Below are 22540 nucleotides of genomic sequence, written 5' to 3' on the forward strand. Positions count from 1 at the left end.
GACAGAATCTGGCTCTGTTGCCCACGCTGGAGTGCACTGGGCCAATCACAGGTCACTATAACCTCAAATTCCTGGGCTCAAGCAATCCTCCTGCCTCAGTCTCCCTAGTAGCTGGGACTTACAAGAGTACACCACCACGCCCAGCTAATTTTTAAAATTTTTGTAGAGATGGGAGTCTCACTTTGTTGCTTGGATGGTCTCAAACTCCTGGCCTCAAGCAACCTTCTCGCCATGACCTCCCAAAGTGCTGGGATTACAGGCAAGGGCCACCGAGCTCTGCTTATATGTGGATTTGACTGTGTTGGGGATCAACACCCTTAATCCCTCCCTTGTTCAAAGGTCAACCATACACTTTATGATGTTTGCACAATGACAAAATCACCTATCAGAACATCACCATTAGATGATGCAGGGTTAGAAAAAAGACACTGCTCCAGGTATAGACAGACAACAGAGTGAAAATGACTGTCGTGGAAGATCAGGGAAAGGTCAAAGGAGGGTATGAAAAGCCTTAGCAACAGCAACATTTTAAGGATAAGAAGCCCTCAAGGGGAATTGGGAAGTCCTAAATGTAACAGAGCAACAGGGCAAGGAAATAGCTGAAATGACCCATGCTGAGGTCACAGCTGCTCATGGAAAGAAATGAAACTAGGAGGAAACTGACAATCAGAGATAAAAGGAGAAGGTCAAGAAAGCTTCTGCAGAAAACCAAATACTGCATGTTCTCACTTATAAGTAGGAACTAAACACTGAGTACACACTGACACAAAATTAAGAACAATCAACACTGGGGATTCCAAAATGGGGCGGGGGTTGAAAAACTACCTATCTGGTGCTATGTTCACTACTTGGGCAACTGGTTCATTAGAAGCCCAAACCTCAGCATCATGAAATAAACGTACATAGCAAACCTGTGCATGTACCTTCTGAATCTAAAAATTAAAAAAAGGCCGGACACGGCGGCTCACGCCGGTAATCCCAGCACTTTGGGAGGCCAAGGCAGGTGGATCACCTGAGGTCAGGAGCTCGAGACCAGCCTGGCCAACATGACGAAACCCTGTCTCTACTAAAAATGATAAAAATGCTAAAAATGCAGAAAATTAGCCGGGTGTGGTGGCAGACGCCTGTAATCCCAGCTACTTGGGAAGCCCAGGCAGGAGAATTGTTTGAACCTGGTAGGTGGAGGTTGCAGTGAGCGGAGATCATGCCACTGCACTCCAGCCTGGGCGAGAGAGGGAAACTCTGTCGAATGAATGAATGAATGAATAAATAAAACAAGTGGTAGGCCACAGAACTGACCTACCTATTCTGGGGGCTGAGGTGTGGGGACTGTTTGGACCTATGAGGTAGAGGATACAGTGAGCCGAGATCGCACCACCGCACACTCCAGCCTGCGTGACAGAGTGAGACCCTGTCTCAAAAAAAAAAAATCTTGTTTCAGTGGCTACCTACACACTTGAAGAGACTTCAGACTCACCCCCTATACAGATGCACACAATACTGTACGCTGTGAATGTCCCTAGTATTGGTTTTTGCATGAGGTCAACATTTTATATTTATGTGAAAGGAAATGACACCACTGAAATTCTACAAGATTTAAAAGTAACTTCAATTATTAATTATTAATTTGTATGACACTGATCACACACTGAGTAAAGGCCATCTGTTTTGCCTGCCTAGCATTTTTTTCTCCTCATAACAGATCCTACTTCTCTTCTCCCCTTTCTGTTAATTCCAGGAGTTTAGGCACTGATCTCACCAATTGGGGGAAAAGGTAGACCCAAGGCCCAGGAGAGCCAATGAGAGTACACATTTCCCTTGGTCATATCATGGGTTCAGACACACGATCATGCCAGGCCAATCAGAATCCTTGGACTTGACAGGTATGTGAGTCAATATATTTTAATGCTGTGGTTCTTCCACTTGCAAATGAAAAAGCTCATACAAATACAGTTATGACTAAAGAAAACTGTGGCAATAAAGCAACCTTCCTTTTTCTTCCTTCTCTCTCCTACAATCCTTTTTTTCTCTCCCTATCACTTTTTCCACCTCCCCACCCAACTGCATTTAGATAGTGGACTACTTAAACTTATCACTGAGTCTTTTTTAAGTTAAGGATTCCGGATATATGACATCACCATGACACAGAAAGCTAATCTAAAAACTAAGCCCAGCCCCAGGTAAACTATTCTGTGATTCAATTTCTTGGTATTTAGATAGCACACTTAAGAGTCTTGTTTCAAGACCAGGCACGGTGGCTCACGCCTGTAATCCCAGCACTTTGGGAGGTCAAAGCGGGTAGATCACTTGGGGTCAGGAGTTCAAGACCAGCCTAGCCAACATGGCAAAACCCCACCTCTACTAAAAATAAAAAATAATTAGCCAGGCATGGTGATGCCTGTAATCCTACCTACTCTGGGGGCTGAGGTGGGGGGACTGTTTGAACTCAGGAGGTAGAGGATGCAGTGAGCCGAGATTATACCACTGCGCACTCCAGCCTGGGTGACAGAGTGAGACTCTGCCTCAAACAAACAAACAAACAAACAAAAATCTTGTTTCAGTGGCTACACACCTGAACAGACTTCAAACTCATCCCCCATACAGATGCACCCAATACTGTACACTGTGAATGTCCCTAGTACTGGTTTTTGCATGAGGTCAACATTTTATATGTATGTGAAAGGAAATGACACCACTGAAATTCTACAACATTTAAAAGTAACTTCAAAATTTCTTCCTTCCTGTTTTCCCTCAGCTAGAGATCTACACCGGTGTAAAACAGGTCAGCGCCAGAGTCCACATTTGTAAAACGGCCTTTCCAATCAAGTTGTGATTATCTGAACTAGATTAAATTTTGGTACTTCCATGTTTCTTGCTGTCCTTCATTGTTGATGTTATTATATGGAGAAAATAATAACAAATTCACAACATCCCTAGACAGAATGAAAAAAAAAATGAGACAAGGTAGTATCATAAAAACAGAATGGTGCTAAGAATGAGGAGAATGTTTAGTTCACAGTAATAGAAACCCCAGCTACCTAAATCAAAAGGAAGGAGGTAACCTTAAGAACTCAAGAACAAGAATGCAGCTGGATCAAGAACAGACTGGAAGAAAGTGGCTTAACACTGCCAGAGAGTCAGGTAGTGTTCTCTTTCTGCTTCTCTCTAGACAGTTGCTTTATTCTCCCCATCCATAAATCATCTTTCTTGGTCCCCAGACAGCAGAACATAACTGCTTATAACTCCCAATCCTTTACTTAGGGTCCTTGAGCATATTAAGAACAAATCCTTCTCTACTGAGCCTAGTTTCAAATTTCCAGGGAACGAACACTGATTGGGCCAGGTTGGTCAGGTGTTCAACACGAGTTCAATGTATTATGTCTTTTGCGGGGAGAAGGAGGTAGGAAGAAATTGGATGTGTAGGTTGATGGGCAGTTAAGGGATCTCTGTTGGGTCAGACATACATTCCAAAGGTTCCCATCACACAGTCGCAGCTTTATACCTTGTCTCATAATCCAAATACGGAACTAACAACTCACGTCGATTCTAGACTCTTGCTAAGAGACTGGAGTATAACAGAATTTAAGATAATTAAAGTGAATTTAAAAAATCAAAGGCCAGGTGCAGTGGCTCATGCCTATAATCCCAGTATTTGAGGCAAAAGGGCCACTTGAGTCCAGAAGTTTGAGACCAGCCTAGGCAATACAGCAAGATCATCTCCACCAAAAAAAAAAAAAAAATGCAAAATTAGCCAGGTGTGGTGGTCTGTGGCTGTAGTCAAAGCTACTTGGGAGGCTGAGGTGGGAGGATTGTTTGAACCTGGAAGGTTGAGGATGCAGTGAGCCACAGTCATGCCACTGCACTCAGCCTGGGTGACAGAGTGAGACAAGAGAGAAAGAAAAGACAGAAAAGAGAAAAAAAAAAGAGACGAAGGAAGGAAGGAAGGAAGGAAGGAAGGAAAGAAGGAAGGAAGGATTAATTAAAGGGTAACAAGCATTCATCACTATTTTAGAAGTTCTATGCCAATAAACAAATACAACTTATAGTGGCTCACGTCTATAATCTCAGCACTTTGGGAGGCTGCAACAGGAGAACTGCTTGAGCCCAGGAGTTCAATACCATCCTGGGCAATATAACAACACATCATCTCAAAAAAAAGAAAGAAATATAAGTTAAAAATAAATTATAAATTCTAGGAATGAAAATGGTCCTTTATAAACATTATGGTCTATTTGAAAAACCCAAGATAATTTTTTTAAAAAGCATAAAAGTCTTAGAGGGCTGAGATTCTGCCTTGGTTCAAGGCCACTCACCTAGAGCAATGCCAGGTACATACAGTATGTGCTCAAACATTCACTGAACAACTAATTACACTCAGAACTTCCCAATCACAGCTGGGTACGGTGGCTCATGCCTGTAATCCCAGTGCTTTGGGAGGCCGAGGAGGGCAGATCCTCCTCACCTCAAGTGAGGAGTTTGAGACCAGCCTGGCCAACATGGCGAAACCCCATCTCTACTGAAAATACAAAAATTAGCTGGGTATGGTGGCATATGCCTGCAGTCCCAGCTACTCGGGAGGCTGAGGCAGGAGAATCAATTGAACCCGGGAGGCGGAGGTCGCAGTGAGCCAAGACTGCGCCACTGCGCTCCAGCCTGGGCAACAAAACATGACTGTGTCAAAAAAAACAAAAACAAAAAAGAACTTCCCAGTCACAGTACTTTAAGTGGATTATAGTTGTGCCAAAGATACTGATGCCCTCAGTTTTGGGGAATGATGCCTACAATTAGTACTAATTATTGCTATTAACACAGTACTAATATTATCTGGAATCACAAAGATTGAGAAGCATTGAATGCAAGACCAAAACATTGCTGGAACTTAGAGTTCCAGCAAAGCAGGCTGGTTACCAAATAAATTTGTATGAGGCCAACAGGCATTTAACAATCATTCACACTCATTGGTAATAGAGAAAATAATGCAAGTTAAAACCAATAAAATTGGCTAAGATGTTTTTGGAGATGGTTTTACCCAGTCCTGGTAAGAGAACAGGAAACAGGTACCTTTTACATGATAGGGGGAATGCATCTGAAGGCAGCATGCTGCGAAGGCTTTACAAACATCTTTTGGTCCAAGAATTTCACCTGTCTTTATTAAAAAGCAAAAAGACAAAGAATCTATAGGTCTAGCAATAAGTGACTGATTACATATATGATGATGTAGCAAAAAAGGCTGCAAATACAACACATTAAGTGAAAAACACAGGCTACAAAGCTGTATGTACCTGAGGTTACAAACCGGCAAGGCAACAAAGACTGAATCCAGCCCTCAGGTATGCTTTGAACCCCAGTGCATTAACAAAAAAAAAGTGTGGCCCACATAAAAATCAGAAGATTTCATATTAAACCCACATTCTCCTAACTCATTCTCCTAAATAACTAGAAGGTGCAGTAACACCAGGACATATCCTCCCAGAACCACAAAGGTCTGGGTTGACTGGCCCTGGACTGTCCTGCCACCTTCAGTGCTCCTGGTCCCTAACACGCCTTCAAGTTTCCCGGGCTGAGCAGCTTCACACCAGGCACCTGCTGGGTAATTTGAGCATGTTGACCTTCACAGGGTATTAACAGTTATTATCACTGGATGGTAAGATCTTGGTAGGCTTTTAGTCTTCTTTCCTTTTCGAAAGTTTTCTTCAATAAACATGTATTCCTTTTGTAGTAGGAAAAAACATGTTATTTTTTAAATTACCAAATCACAATTGTAATATCACTTCATCTACCAAGATCAAAACAACTAAAGATAACAGATAATGACTGTGGTTTAAAACTAATTGAACTAAGAAGTAATGTAAGGTTACAATTACTGCAGGATTTCCCTCCCTTTGATACTAATTAAAACTCCAGATTGGACAGACAACGGCAGTATTTTACAAAACAGATCTTCGTCAAAGAGGGCAGCTTCTACAGACAGTGCAAAAGCCTGCTATTTTAAGGATTCATTCCCATACATTTAAGATTTCTTTCACTAAAAAAGGAAACAGAAAATCTCTCCTATAGAGACCTATATTCATAACCTCAATTAACTTGTTTATAAAGCTAAATAATTCTTGATCTTTATTTTACACTGCTTTTTCATTTGATCAATAGTAAGAATTTTATGGGGTTCTCTTTTCCTCAGAGAACTCCAGAAAGTTTATACAAATTGCCATTCATCTCAAACCATTCCTGAGACCTCACAAAGTAAACCATATTGTCCCCATCGCAAAGATAAAGTAGAAGGCTAGGTAGAAACGTCAACATCCACAGACAGCTGGAAGCGGAGTCCATGCAGTGTCCCTCTCTACCCCTCCTCCAATCCACTCCCACAAGATACCCCGAGGGAGCTTTTTTTTTTTTTTTTTTGAGACGGAGTCTCGCTCTGTCGCCCAGGCTGAAGTGCAGTGGCATGATCGTGGCTCATCTTGGCAAGCTCCGCCTCCCGGCTTCACGCCATTCTCCTGCCTCACCCTCCGGAGTAGCTGGGACTACAGGCGCCCACCACCATGCCTGGCTAATTTTTTTGTATTTTTAGTAGAGACGGGGTTTCACCGCGTTAGCCAGGATGGTCTCCATCTCCTGACCTTGTGATCCGCCCGCCTCGGCCTCCCAAAGTGCTGGGATTACAGGCGTGAGCCACCGCGCTGGGCCCAAAGGGAGCTTTTTAAACAAAAGCACATTATGGGACTCCCCTGCTTAAAACTTACGTTAGCTTCCTACTTCACAGACATTCCGAGTCAGGTCCCAAGTGGGCCTCTCTCCTTCACTCCTCACCTGTTTCTCTTGCCCCCAGCACTGGCTCTGCACCAGCTCAGAGCCCTCTGGCCCCCAGGTTCGAAGGGCCTCAAACACTCCTTGATTTAATAAACCAACAAATAACCCTTTCGTGTCTGCCAGGCAGCAGGCACTGCTCTAGGGCTTGGGGCCAATTCCCTGGACAACAGCGATACACTCCCTGCCCTCATGGAGCTAACATCCTGGTAACCCCGCTACCAAGTTCCCTCCTCCTGTAATCTTTTAAAGAGTATTAAAACAACAATTGTAATAACCGTATCTGAAGGGGTCTAAAAAAACCAGTGCTACCTATAAGACAGATCTATTCTCATTTAATGACTTTGTTTAATATTAGCTCTTTATATTAAGTGCAGGAAAGAGGAGAAATAAAGGCAAAGGGAACTACTATTCATCGAAATCTGCTATATACCAAGAATGGCACTCATTTTCTTGTCAATTTTTCAGGGTTTCTCTCATTGCTAGCTATATAGCTTTTATTCATCAGAAGCCAAAATGTAACACTCCAATTCTGCAAGATTGGGGCAGCTGAGTTTCAGAAAACTTCAGAAATTGAAAGATAACTTGGTTTTAAAATCCACTATCTTAAGTTCACAGCAGAAATGAATGGATTTTTATAAAACATTGGATCCACAATGAACACACCCATTATAGATAACACACTGGAATGATATATGTGTTTACATACATTTTGTCTGTGTTAGAACAATAAAACTGCTCAGGAAATCTGCCTTGCAGAGAAGTAATTAGCCCTACACACACAGACAAACAGGCAAACAGACACACACACACACAAAACAAATGGCTCCAATGGCTTCTCGTTTCAGTGCTTTTATGGTAAGAGTCAATGTCCTTCTTAACTAGGTTGGTTAAAGCCTGACAAAAAAGCCAGCTGACCTCGTCCATGTCCGTGAACTGTATCCATGTCTTGCAAATGCATGCCACCAGACACCAGAATGATTTGCAGACATAATGCAAGGAGGAACACATCAAATGCACACCAGTGCAACAGAGGGGCAAGAGCACTGTCCTCCTGTATGAAAAAGAGGATGTTTAATTTTACCACCAAGGGGAAAACTCTGCCCACTTGCTGTGTTGCTATGACCTTGTTACTTATTTATTTATTTTTTTCTGAGACAGAGTCTCACTCTGTTGCCAAGGCTGGAGTGTAATGGTGCGATACTGGCTCAGTGCAATCTCCACCTCCTGGGTTCAAGCAGGGAATTGAAGCAATTCTCCTGCTTCAGCCTCCCGAGTAGCTGATAGCTGGGATTACAGTAGCATGCCACCAAGCCCACCTAATTTTTGTATTTTTTAGTAGAGATGGGGTTTCACCATGTTGGCCAGGCTGGTGTCGAACTCCTGACCTCATGATCCACCCACCTCGGCCTCCCAAAGTGCTGGGATTACAGGTGTGAGCCACCGCGCCCGGCCAGACCTTGTTATTTTCACATTCGAATTCACTTGAATTCAAAACTCTGTCACAGCCCTCAGTTCAACTCCTGGCTGCACCACTCAATGAAGAGCCAAATGCACTACCACACGGCTCCAGCAGACCCCATACCACACAAAAACAATGACAGGTTTTGGTGACCAACTGAAAACTGAGCTAGGCAGCACAAACTCAGTCCAGAGAGCTGAAGCCAAAACAATTTCACCAATGTTCTCTCTGGGCAGTAAGCTAATAAAGCAAGCTAACTATCATTAATTCTACTAGAAAAACGCTGAAACAGCAGTGATGCATTCAAATAGATTAACTTGCTTAAAATTCACTTTCTTAGCTACAAACTTTAGGAACAAAACCTGAGTGACATTCTACCATCACATGTATTAATAAAAATGTTTTGGTTTACTTTTCAGTGATCCCCCAGTGGATCTGATATCTCTCTACACTGAGGCCCTCACAGTCAGGAAGCAAACTTCCTTAGGCCACGTTCTATCTCCAAACTGGCCAGCATGGAACTATCTGGACACACACCCAGCTGTCTCCCTCATCACACTTCTGTACAGTCTTACGTTTCTAAGACAAGTCCACATCACAAGTGAACTGCCTTTTCAAACTTCACTAGTCTTCTCTATCACTCTAATCCTGTTTTTCATGCAGCGGCACTTTAGGAAAACCACTACAGAGTAAAGGATAACAAGACTGCTTTAAGGATGAATGCTGGACAGTTGACGAGGCTAATTTTCCTCTCTTTCTTTCTGCTTCCTTCCTTCTCTTTCTTTTTCTTTCTCTGTCTCCTCTTTCTTTTCTCTCTCTTGCCCTCCCCTCTCTCTCTCTTTGTTGACAAGGTCTCACTATGTTGCCCAGTCTAGAGTGCTGTGGCATCTGCAGCCTCCAACTCCTGGGTACAAGCAGTCCTCCCACCTCAGCCTCCCTAGTAGCTAGGACTACAGGTGGGCATCACCTCACCGGGCTACTTTTTAAAATTTTTTTTGTAGAGACAGGGTCTTGCTATGTTGCCCTGGCTGGTCTGGGACTCCTGGGCTCAAGTAATGCTCCCACCTTGGCCTCTCAAGTATTGGGATTACAGGAGTGACCCACAGCACCAGTCCCAAGGCTAATTTCTGAGCTAACTTATGTGAGTTCAGTGAAACGGATTCAAATTTGTGCCTCACCCAGTTTATACATTAGTACATGTCAGAGAACCTCTTAGTTACTCCACAACAGAAATCGAGAACGTAAAAAGTACCCAAATGCCTATAAAATATGTCTAGGAAACAGGCTAAGAGTTTTGGACTCTACAGTTAAATTTGATTCTGCAAATTCCATTTGTAGAAATTTATCCTAATGAAAATAATCTCACAAGTATATACAGAGACATATGTAGAAGGACGGTCACTGCAGGGTTATAAGTAACCGTGGAGGAAAAATAAACAAACTAATGTCTAATAAAAATAAATTGGCTAAACCACCAGAGATCCATGGCTGGGCACGGTGGCTCACGCCTGTGATCCCAGCACTTTGGGAGGTTGAAGCAGGTGGATCACCTGAGGTTAGGAGTATGAGACCAGCTTGACTAACATGACAAAACCCCATCTCTACTAAAATTACAAACATTAGCCAGGCATGGTGGCAGGCACGTGTAATCCCAGCTACTCAGGAGGCTGAGGCAAGAGATTCATTTGAACCTGGGAGGCAGAGGTTGCAGTGAGCCAAGACTGCGCCACTATACTCCTGCCTGGGTGACAAAGTGAGACTCCGTCTGAAAAAATAAAATTAAAAAAAAAAAAAACTATCATAGATCCATAAAACGGAATATTATTTGGTTACTGAAATTGTTATAATGCAACATACATATATACAGGAAAAGACACTCATGACAAGACGTTAAACAAAAAAAAAAAAGGCCGGGCGTGGTGGCTCACGCCTGTCATCCCAGCACTTTGGGAGGCCGAGGCAGGCGGATCACAAGGTCAGGAGATCGAGACCATCCTGACTGACACGGTGAAACCCCGTCTCTACTAAAAATACAAAAAATTAGCCGGGCGTGGTGGTAGGTGCCTGTAGTCCCAGCTGCTCGGGAGGCTGAGGCAGGAGAATGGCGTGAACCCTTGAGGCAGAGCTTGTAGTGAGCTGAGATTGCAGAAATTGTGTATGAATAGCCACATGCATACACACAAAAGGATTTGAAGATATATGTATGCAGGTAGTAGACTTGTGGGTATTTCATAGTTTTCCACTTTATACTTTTCTGTATTTCAATTTTTCTACCATAAAACATACAATTATCTTTTTAAATACAAAGAATATTAGTTGCTCATCATAAACTATATTTTAACCTAAAAGTGATCATGAGATTTAGTATTTATTTTCAAAAACTTATAGTTATTAATACATATTTGGTAGCTTATTAAATACTTTTAATGTTTAGTCTAGTCATTCAATTAAAAAAATTATACATAGTGCCAAGGAGTTAGCAAGAAACTTTTTTTTTTTTTGGAGACAGGGCCTTGCTGTGTCACCCAGGCTGGAGTGCAGTGGCGCAATCATAGCTCACTGCAGCCTTGATCTCCTGGGTTCAAGTGATTCTCCCACCTCAGCCTCCAAAGTAGCTGGGACTACAGACGCACACCACCAAAGAAACTTCTTTTTTAAGCAACAGATTTCTATTTACTATCATAAAGTACAGTAGTACAATAATTAAATGGGTTAGCTTTTGAGTTTTACATATTTTTATACACCCCAATTGTTTATCATCCCTGTAACTACCATTTATTAAGTGCGTGTGTCTCAAAAACTTATGTAAGCACTTAGAAGTAGGTGAACTTTGTTATTACTATTCCTATTTTCAGCTGAGAAATGAGGCATTGAGAGGTTACATCAAACTCACTGACTGTGTAGTCAAACACAATATTCTCCAGAGTTTGCGCTCTTCACTGCATAATATCTACGGTGTCCTGTGGGGAACTCTTGAAAAGAAGGTGTAAAGGTCAAATTTTATTAGCATGAAAAGTTGAAACTGGAAAATATAACAATTTTCTCTATTTGTTAGAAACCAATTTTTATAGCAGTATGTTGGACTTATGGTTTATAAAATGATATTTTGATATAAGACAATATACCAAATGTAACTTTGATATATGATTTACCACTACATTGTGACTTAAATTTACATTTTGACTCTCTAAGCAAATGCTTTGCTCTGAATCTTCTTTCTGGCTAATCACCTTGAGCACACTATGTCTGGGAAAGGCTCTCTCCTTTCTAAACTAACCAAACTTACAGAAGTTACTGGGGTATAGTGCTTATGGCTCCTAATTTAAAATCAGTGACTACTAACTGATAGATTAATTTGACAAGTAAACTTTTAAAAGATTGGTCTCACTGCAATGTAGTTCACATATTCACTCAACAAATGTTTGAGTTCCTCCAGGCACTGTTTCAGGCCCTGGAGGTACAGGGGTGAACCAAAGCCTCTGCCATCTGAAAGGTGTATGACAGGTACAATTACACAGCGGAAAGTCATGGTCAATTGTTTTTTATTAGCAGCCTAAGGCATAAAACTTAATCTGCCACTTGAAAAACTTTCTATCCACTTCAGGAGCTGGTCTCAGGAGATGCTCAGTGAGAAGGAAGCTAGTGGTTTCCAACTTCCCTATGCAGGAGAAATTCCTAGAGAATGCATTAAAAATACCAATTCCAGAGCCCCACCTCCAGCTGTCTGATTCTGAGGTGAGGTGACAGAAACCTGTGTTTATTTTTATGTATTTATTTACTTACTTTTTGGACACAGGCTCACTCTCTCTGTCGCCCAGGCTAGAGTGCAGTAGGGCAATCACGGCTCACTGCAGCCGTGATCTCCTGGGCTCAAGTGAACCAGATCCTCCCACCTCAGCCTCTAGAAGAGCTGGGAATATAGGCACGAGTCACTAAGCCCAGCATATAAAAAAAAAATTTTTTTTTTAGAGACAAGGTTTCCCTATGTTGCCCAAGCTGGTCTCAAATTCCTGGGCCCAAGCTATCCTCCTACTTCAGCCTCCCAAAGTGTTGGGATTACAGGCTTGATCCACCATGCCCCAAACCTGTATTTTTAACAGGTGCCTCCATTAATGCTGATGTAAGTGATCTGAGGTCCACACTTTAAGAAACCCAACCAGTAAGTGGAGCCAGTCAGGAGGAAGTGATCATTCAGAAGGGAACAGCTCTATGGCAGAAGAATTTGAGGTGCAAACATAATCCAAACTCTCATGTCATCAATTCTCTACAACTCCCAAATTTTAGCAAATTAAAAAAACGATTTAGAGTAGAGAAATTTGGACGAGGCATGGTGGCTCATCCCTCTAATCCTAGCTCTTTGGGAGGCTGCCTAGGTGGGAGAATCGTTTGAGGCAGGTGTTTTAGACCAGCCTGAGCAACATAGAGAGACCCTGTCTCTAGAAAAAATTTAAAAATTAGCTGGGCATGGTGGCGTGCACCTGTGGTCCCAGATACTCCAGAAGCTGGGGTGGGATCACTGGAACCCAGGAGGTTGAGGTTGCTGCCATGACTGCACCACAGCACTCCAGCCTGAGTGACATAGCCAGACCCTGTCTCAAAAAAAAAAAAAAAAAAAAAAAAGAAAAGAAAAGAAAAAAAGAAATTACCAGCAGCTCCTCCTTAACCTCTTACAGGAGGTTTGACAGTTTGCCCCAATCTAGGTATTTGGGGAAAAGATAAACTTGAGCAGAGGTTCTACTACCAATATTGAAGATAAGCCTTAGGGAAAAGAAAATTGCTAGTGGACTGCCAAAAAAAAAAAAAAAAAAAATCTAAGAAGGACAAACATTTCACAGAACTAACTTGCTACCACTCATTTTATGCCCTATTTCACAATGCTTAGTATCTGAGCAATCCACAGGGTTCCAAAGTACATTAAAAATTTGTTCATTTCCTCTCTTACTCAGGCAGAATAATAATAGAGTTTTGTGAAGGTACCATGCGCCCCAGCAATTTCAACAGAAGCATTCCTAGATAATGAAATACCATTTTTTAAAAAAGATCATACTATGAGAAATGATCTTTACTGGACTACTTAAAGGTGTCTGAAATAATTTTAACACCAGCATCAAATTAGTGTCCCTCACTCCTTAATTTATATGACTTAAAAGTCCCTAGATTCTTTACAAACCCATCTGCACTAGCGATTTTTCTTTCATATGTATGTAATTTTTAATGTTTTTACTTACAAGGAAACTCCCATCAAAACAACGTTTCAAGCACACCAGTAAAAGAAATTTTAAACAGAAGCATATTTTATTCTCAGAGATAAACTAAGAAATAATAACTATGAAGGGTGTTTAAGCTTCCGCACTCTCAACCTTCAAGTCATCTAAAAATAAAGGTATCCCAACAAATACATTCCTCCTATTCAAATTTTGGGGGTTTAGAGTGGCACCATGCAAACCAGCTGGCCTGCTGTGTCCTGGCCCCAGTTCCTGCCCTCACATCCTGTCCACTACATAATCCATGAGATATCTGTGCCTTTCTCTTCATCCGTTCCACGGGATTAGCAAAACTGCCTCCCCGCTGACAGAACTGAGAATTTCTAGAGGCATTTGTTTGTATGGGATTTGCTGTTATTAGCCACCCTTTTCATTGGCCTTGTTTTTATTATCTGTACATTTTGATCAAGGGCAGCAGCAAGAGAAGAATGCCAACAGACAAGCACAAAGAAACGCATCTGGCCGGAGCCTGCATATATTTAAATTCCCAGGTTGCTGCTGCCCTCAGAATAGCACTGATGATGGCAAAGTTCTAGAGGAAACTTTCATATTGAAGAGCTATAAAAATCTCTATAGCCTCCAACCCCACAGAGAAGCCGCTAATCTATTTCTTCCAAAGCAAAGCCTTCTTGAGTCTGAATCACAACAAAAGATTGCCCATAGGAAATGTAATCTCCGAAGTTGTTTTCTAACCCCAAAGCAAGCAGACGCGCAGGAAGGTGCGGCCGATTCCTCGCCGGTTTCCTTTTTTTAGGAATTCTGATTGCATTCCCTCGTGCAAGCAAGGGACTGCAATTGTGCCTCAGGTCCACACCACAAAACCGTGCCGGTGCGTAAGAAGGGAAGGGACGCGGCGGACCCGGGGACGCGCTCACAGGGCGCGGGAGCCGCTCTCCGTTAAATGCCTTCAGGGGCGGCCCCGCGGCGCGCCCTGGGGCCGAACTGCATTGCCTGCCCTTCACTGACCCGGGATTCCGCAGGCTTGCGAGCGAGGGAGCGAGGAACGAGCCGGGGCTCCAGGCAGAGGCGACGCCGCTCCCGCCAGCGCGGGTCCCCGGGAGGCCGGCGGGAGGCGAGGCCGGGCCGCCCCGCGCCGGCGGCCGAGGGCAGCGAGGTCAGCCCGGGAAGGAGCGGACGCCCGGGGTCCCCGCGGCAGGAGGGAGCCCGCTCCGCGGCGGGGCCGCGGCTCCCATTCATCCCTACGCCCGTCCCACGGCCACCACCCCACGGCCCACCGCAGCCCCCGGCCTCCCAGTGCGGGTCCGCCCGCCATCCCGCCGCCGCCCCCGAGGACGGGAAGGACGAGGCAGAGGGGCGGCCGCTGCCGTCTCCCAGGCGCGCGGCGAGGGGCTAAAGGCGGCCGGGGGGACAAGCGCCGGGCGCGGGACGGACGCCCCGGGCAGCCATCGCGCCGACCCCCGCCCCCGCCCCCGCCGCCGCCGCCCGCGGTCCAGGCCGCCGCCGTGCAGCCCTCTCCTCACCTCATCTCCGGGCAGGTCCGCGCTGCCGCCCCAGGGACAAATCAGTGTCGCTCACGCGCCGCGGGGAGGGACGCAGGAGCCGCAGCCCCGCACACCATCCCCGCCCGCCTCTCCGTCCGTCCCGGAGCCCGCTCGGGATTCTTCCTCGCGAGCCGCCGTACTACGGAGCAACCAAGCTGTGCTCCCTCCCCTGGCGCCTCCACTCCTCTCTACCTCCTTCGCTCCCTCCCTCGTTCCCTCGCTCCCGCCTATCTCCTCATCTCCCTCCGCTGCCTCCCCCACCCCCCATCCACCCTCCGTCTCCGCCCATAAGTAGGTGGGGAAACCGCCTGCCAATCGGAAGAAGGGGCCCGCACCTTCTCACCGCCCCCTACCGCTGGCCCCGCCCACCGTGCGAACCCGAGGAAGGGGAGCCAAAGAAATGTAAGACGACAGAGTGACAAGCTGAATGAGCCAGTCAGCAGGCGCTGAGTGGGGGCAGGATTAGCACTCTCCCCCTCTTCCCCACGTAGGCGTAACCGGAGATTTCTGGTCTGAGGTTGCCTATCGTGGTTTATGGAGATTTTGTTGCACGATTTCGGTGCATCTGCTCGTTGCCGTGCGAGGCACTAGATAGAATGCACTTAATTGACTTAATTATTGGAGGTTTTAAAGGAGAGAATAATGTGGAAAGGATAAAGGAGGCGAAGCACAAGCCAGAGGGGTTGGCCGGGCCCATGGTTGGAATGAGGAAGGGTGTGATCTTCAGTTAGGATTTGCATAAAACGGAACCCATCCAGGCGATTCCAACTTCGCCCATTTATTGGTAGTCCTTGGGGCGGTGCCTCGCCTCTTTCTCCGCCCCCGAGCGGAACATCACGGGAGATGTAGTTCCAAGACTGGTTGCCATGGCGTTCTCGACAGCCTCGCGAGTCCGACCCCGCCCTTCAGGAGTGACGAGCGGCCTGACCAATGGGAGCAGGGGGCGGGCTCTCTGCGGAAGAACTTGAAGGTGGCGGTGGTGAAGGTGCAGGCCGTTGTGGCGGCTCAGAGGCAGGTGAGCCCCGGAAAAAGCGTCCTGTGTCTTGGGAAATGGGACTTTAAGCGAAAGGTGGAGAGATGCCCCGCGGAACCGTGCAGCCCTGGGGAGGATGGTAGTTCGCGTCGAACCCCAACCTGGGACTTGTTCGGGCCCAGGCCTAGCTTAGCTGAGGCCGCTGAGGGGTGGGTAAGACTAGATTTGAGGGACAGTTTCCTTGGACCTTGACGGGTTTTTATTGTAGGTCTTATCTCAGTTTGCATCTCCCTGTACTTTTATGGAGGTAGAGGTCTGGGAGTGCCCTTCCACTTAATCTCCCAGGTTGGGTTTTTCTCCTCTGCTTTTTGTTCCTAGAATTTGAGTGTCTTTTTCTTTCTCTGTTACTTCTTCTCAGCTACTTTTTTCTTCCTCATCACTTTGCTGTTTTGGGAAAGCAGTTAGTAGTTATTCGCTGTATGTGGCTTTTGAGCCACATCGGCCCTCTTCATTACGCTAAACAGCGGAATCATCTGGAGCGAGATGTAAGCATCGCCTTGGCATAGGTCTGGGTGCGGGCGGAACATCTGCGTTTCTAACAAGCCCCCAGGTGCTGCTGTCCACGTTTTGAGTAGCAAGGTTTTACCTGAACTCTGTCCAGTGCAAATATAATGCGAGTCCCTTATGTCATTTTAAATTTTGGGATAGCTACATCTAAAACGTGAAAAGAAACGCGTGAAATTAATTTTAAGTATATGTTTCATTTAGCCTAGTATATCTGAGACATTACCATTTCAACGCTTAATCAAATATTTAGAAATTGGGATTTTACATTCTTTTCTTCGTATTAAATCTTCAAAATCTGATGTGTATTTTCCACTTACAGCGCATCTCAGTTCCAACTAGACACAGTTGGAGTGCTCAGTAGCCACCTGTGCTAGTGACTGCTACAGTAGCCTACTGCAGAAATTAAAAGGTGTGAAAAATAAGGCTGCATTGACCAAACCCTTTGCAACTCTATGAGATGGGATTCAGAACTACTTTAGAGATTCTCTGTAATTGAGATGTGCCCAATTTACAGAAATAATAGTCAAAATAGCCAACATTTCTGAAAGTATGATGTTGCGCTGAGTGCTTTGCATGTATTATTTAATCCTTACGGCAACCGTTTGAGATAACTGCTATTATTATCTAAGATATGGGGTCTCAGGCCCAGAAAGGTTAAAATTAAGTAGTCCAAAGTCATACAGCTAATAAGTAGGAGAGCCAGGATTCAAGCTCAGGTCAGTTATGACTTCTAAATCAGATCCAGCAGCCACTGCAGTGTATAATTACTACCTTTTGTCACTAATTTCCCTTATTGATGCCTCTTTTCCGGCTTACAGTAGGGGATAAGACGTTTAGATTTGCAACTGGGGTAGTTCCCCATACAAGATCAAGCTGCCAGCCTTGTGCAATGAAATATTTCTAAGATAACTATGCTCTTCTTGTAGACCCAATGAACAGTACTACATTGAGCTCAGGAGAGTTTTATGAGTAGAAGAGCAAAAATACACATATTGGCCAGGCGTGGTGGGTCACGCCTGTAATCCCGGCACTTTGGGAGGCTGAGGCAGGTGGATCACTTGAGGCCAGGAGTTCGAGACCAGCCTGGCCAACATGGTGAAACCCCGTGTCTACTAAAAATACAAAAATTAGCCGGGTATGGTGGTGCACGCCTGTAATTCCAGCTACTCAGGAGGCTGAGGCAGGAGAATCGCTTGAACTCCGGAAGCGGAGGTTACAGTGAGCCAAGATCACAACAACAGCACTCCAGCCTGGGCAACAGAGTGAGACCCTGTCTCAAAAAAAGATCCACATATCTACATACGCTAAAATATGGTATTTTACAAAAAAAAAAAATTCTTCCATTGTGTGCATAATAAAGACATGAAATTATTTTCTCTTGATTTTTGAATTAGTAAATATTTTATCAAAATTACAATTCGTATTTTTCATTTGAAGCAAGGAGTGGTTTCTCCACAATCCTATAGTGAACTGGAAAATTAAGCATTTACAAACTTCAATCATGTTAGTAGGTGGAAAAGAAAATCAGTTAAATGGATTGGAGGGGAGCAAGTAACTGTGGTGTGGTAGAGTTTCGGGAGGATCCCTCAAATAGTCATTCTCATCACCAGGGACCTCCACCTGCATTGTTCCAGAGTCACATGATTAAGCCAGCTTATAAAGGAAAGACTCATTCATCACACCATTTGCTCCCTTGTTCCCCAGTGGTATGATATGAGAAAATATAATGCTCATTCAAAAATATAAATGAAAGTTAAGTTTCTGTTGTTCTGGATCATGTTATATTAAATAGCCCTACATTGAATAGCAACTGGACCAGAGATTTTCAGATCTTTGGGATAATGACCATCCCACGTCTCCAACCTCCAGAGACATGGGTGGGAAATTGGTCATGTAAGAAACCCTAGACTCTTAAGTGAAAATACCATCTGAAAATCAACAGATAATAAAGCCCTCATGGAGATGGTGAGGCATCAGAAATTCTTTTGAGATCCAAAAAGTTCTTTATTGAGAGCCACTGTACTAGATAGGCAAAAAAGAAGCAATTTTCCTTTTCTGCTCCTTTATCTGTCTTTAGATCTCAGGTTGCATACGATGTAGAGATTGTGCCACACATGTATAAATTCAATCAAATATGCCTTGATAATATTTATCAAGATTGTCACAATTAGAACAGAACTAAATGGTCATTTGATCCACCTGTCCTGCTCAGTTGATGCTGGAATCTCCTTTATGAAGCCCCTGTAATATGTACCCAGCCTCTGTTTCAGTCCCTCTGGTGATAGGGACCATCTAATGTTACGCATTTTCCGTTTAGTTTTAAATTATAATACCTAAAGTTCTTGTATTATTAGCTGGAATTGCTTTCCAAGGTTTAGCCAGATATAAGCCACTGTCACAGGATCTCCTGTGCCCATCTTATGTAATAACAGGCACAAAAGAGCACTGCAGTTGTACGCAGCAAAACACCTGTAGACTCATTGCTTGTGCAAAGTGTCCTTTGAATATACAGATTTCTAGAGACTGTTGACTAGACCATGTAGAGATATCCTCAACTGTTATGACCATGCATTCACTACCCTCTTTAGAGGCAGGCCAGGCACGGTGGCTCACGCCTGTAATCCCAGCACTTTGGGAGGCCAAGGCGGGTGGATCACGAGGTCAGGAGTTCGAGACCAGCCTGGCCAACATGGTGAAACCCCATCTCTACTGAAGATACAAAAAAATTAGCTGGGTGTGGTAGCATGCGCCTGTAATCCTAGCTATTCGGGAGGCGCAGGAGAATCGCTTGAAGCCGGGAGGTGGAAGTTGCAGTGAGCCAAGATTGCGCTGCTGCACTCCAGCCTAGGTAACAGGGCAAAACTCCATCTCAAAAAAAAAAAAAAAAAGAGGCAGGCCGGGCGCGGTGGCTCAAGCCTGTAATCCCAGCACTTTGGGAGGCCGAGACGGGCGGATCACGAGGTCAGGAGATCGAGACCATCCTGGCTAACACGGTGAAACCCTGTCTCTATTGAGAAATACAAAAAACTAGCCGGGCGAGGTGGCGGGCGCCTGTAGTCCCAGCTACTCGGGAGGCTGAGGCCGGAGAATGGCGTGAACCCGGGAGGCGGAGCTTGCAGTGAGCTGAGATCCGGCCACTGCACTCCAGCCTGGGCGACAGAGCGAGACTCCGTCTCAAAAAAAAAAAAAAAAAAAAAGAGGCAAACCTGACCCATTAGGACTACCATCCTCCACAGCCTGCAGAGTATAATATTTAAGCCAAACCTCCAGCTAGTTGCTTTGATTATGGTGACTATATTCTTTTTAATCAAATATTTAGGCATATTTATTTTTCCAATGTGTGGATATGTATGAAAAGCCTCAGATTAATGTGAACATTGTTAAAACGTAATATTAATTCACCTCTTCACAAATGATCAAAATATAACTGAAGATTTCCCCTTAACAATCTAGCTAGTAGTATAATGCTGTGTGCAGGTGCCAATGATGGAATAGGGTATTGGATACTCTAACAGCCCGAGAGAGCCTGGCATGGTGACCAGGTTGAGCATACAGGGCCACATTTCAGAGTTGACTTCATCTGTTTTTCTCTTGTCTAGCTGTTTACATATATATGTGCTTTTCTCTTGTCTAGCTGTTTATATATATCTTTGCTTTCCTTAAAATAAAAATGAAGGTAGGTTAGAAACATTATAACCGAACTCTGAGCCTGAAATGGCCATAGTATTATAAAGTTTGTGTTGGGGAATAATACAAATTTGAGCATGTAGGAAGAGGAGTTTGGACTTTCAGGAATTAAATTAGCCATAGGGGAATAGACAGGTTGAATGCGGGAGAGTATTGAAAGCATTTGGCAACCTATTGCCACAACCCAAGCCTGAGGCATTGAGGTGTTCGCACATCACCAGAGTGAAGGTGATGGGATGGATCTAAGGTATTCTTGATGACTAGAGACTACAGCAAAATCTTGTTTGGGGGAAAGATGAGTCCAGCTTTGTGTCTGTTGAATTTGAGGTTGGTCTGATGCTCAGAACACTTTTGGCCTGAAAGTGTAGGTAAGGAATGATTTGTAGAGGTTTTATTTACAATAAAGAATAGATGAGTTTCTTGGGGGATTGACTGTAACAAAGGAGCAGGTGGAGTTCATGTTGCTATTATAAGAAGGATGAAACCATTTGAAACTACTTCCCATTGATTTTTTAGAAATCCCTTAGCAGATCAGTATCTTTATTAACTACTTTCTTGAAGTGTTGATAGTTAAGTGTTTAATTTATGCAAAGTTCTTGTTCTGCTTTTGCTAAAAATTATTTAAAATTGGTATTATCTTCTTAATTTTTGTTTCCCCAGATTTTTTAGTAAGTTTACTGTGTGGCCATTATAAAAATTTATAGTGGCCAGGCGCAGTGGCTCACGCCTGTAATCCCAGCACTTGGGGAGGCCAAGGTGGGTGGATCACGAGGTCAGGAGATTGAGACCATCGTGGCTAACATGGTGAAACCCCATCTCTACTAAAAATACAAAAAAATTAGCTGGGCGTGGTGGCGTGCGCCTGTAGTCCCAGCTACTCGGGAGGCTGAGGCAGGAGAATGGCGTGAACCCAGGAGGTGGAGCTTGCAGTGAGCCGAGACCACACTACTGTACTGGGTGACAGAGCGAGACTCTATCTCAAAAAAAAAAAAATTTATAGTGCTGCTAACGTAATCCTCAGTTTGTGGATTAATTCAAACATTTTAAAATTCCGATATACCTGTAAAAATGTAAATTTTTAATGCTTTTCACAGGCTATATCAGCCTACATTTTTAAACAGGTTTATTGTAATTAAAAAGTTTTGTGTGTTTAAGAGACAGGGTTTCGCTCTGTTGTCCAGGCTGGAGTGCAGTGGTGATCATAGCTCAAAGCAGCCTCCAATGCCTAGATAGAACCACAGGCGAGCGCCACTACACCAGGCTTATTTATTTATTCTAAAAGACAGGGTCTTGCTTTGTTGCCCAGGCTGTCGAACTCCTGGGCTCAAGCAGTCCTCCTGCCTCAGCCTCCCAAATTGTTGGGATGACAGGTGTGGGAGTCACCACTCTGGCCAAAAAGTTTTATATCGTATTTTTTTGATATAGTAAAATTTATAGTAGAACTTATAATTTTGAAGTTACATGACTTTTCTTAGAAATGTCATAAGTATTATATATTTTATTTATTTATTTATTTATTTATTTTTATTTTTTTGAGACAGAATCTCACTCTGTTGCCAGGCTGGAGGCTGGAGTGCAGTGGTGCAATCTCAGCTCACTGCAACCTCTGCCTCCCAGGTTCAAGTGATTCTCCTGCCTCAGCCTCCCAAGTAGCTGGGACTACAGGCATATGCTACCACGCTCAGCTAATTTTTGTATTTTTAGTAGAGACGGGATTTCACCATGTTGGCCAGGATGGTCTCGATCTCTTGACCTCATAATCCACCTGCCTCGGTCTCCCAAAGTTCTGGGATTACAGGTGTGAGCCACCATGCTCAGCCTATATGTTTTAATGTATATTTTTATTTTGTAAAATGTTTAATACTTTTATGTCCTGTGTGCAAATGTGTTTAAGTCAATACAAATTTTATTAAATAATATGAGACTTGGCAGAGTGTGAGACAAAAAATAAAATGAAATAAAATTTTGTTAAATAATAGACTTTTATTTAATCTGACTAGGAAACCATGTGGGCCTTGAACACCATCCATTCTACCATTTTCCTAGTACTAGGAACTCAGTATTCCTTTTTTGGGTTTGCAAGACAAATATTTCCTCAGTTTTCTTCTGGCTACGTTTGTGAAAAAAACACCTCTCTTTCTTTACTTTGGAACTTTAAGGATATTTTTGTTCCCATACAATTCTTAATTGGACCAACTGAACTTTACTTTTTTCCACCAACCAGGGCAATTTTCACTTAATTTAGAGAAACTAGTTAGGATGATGTGACTAAAAATAT

The 22540-nt window shown here is 43.9% G+C and overlaps 2 protein-coding genes across 9 annotated transcripts in view; one reads left to right on the plus strand and one right to left on the minus strand.

Moving 5' to 3' along the window:
- ITSN1 (intersectin 1) overlaps window positions 1-15328 on the minus strand; it is a 243151-nt gene extending 227823 nt beyond the window's left edge. For 5 of the 8 annotated variants that reach the window (XM_025378049.1, XM_025378052.1, XM_025378054.1 and 2 more), the window contains exon 1: window positions 15015-15328. The gene's annotated coding sequence lies outside the window, so the exon portion shown is untranslated. The remainder of the gene's footprint in view (window positions 1-15014) is intronic. The other 3 variants (XM_025378046.1, XM_025378050.1, XM_025378047.1) reach the window with 2 other exon arrangements.
- A 554-nt stretch (window positions 15329-15882) lies between these two features.
- CRYZL1 (crystallin zeta like 1) overlaps window positions 15883-22540 on the plus strand; it is a 53674-nt gene continuing 47016 nt past the window's right edge. The window contains exon 1 of the mRNA XM_025378055.1: window positions 15883-16050. The gene's annotated coding sequence lies outside the window, so the exon portion shown is untranslated. The remainder of the gene's footprint in view (window positions 16051-22540) is intronic.

Source organism: Theropithecus gelada, chromosome 3, assembly GCF_003255815.1.
Source record: "Theropithecus gelada isolate Dixy chromosome 3, Tgel_1.0, whole genome shotgun sequence".
Lineage (NCBI taxonomy): Eukaryota > Metazoa > Chordata > Mammalia > Primates > Cercopithecidae > Theropithecus > Theropithecus gelada.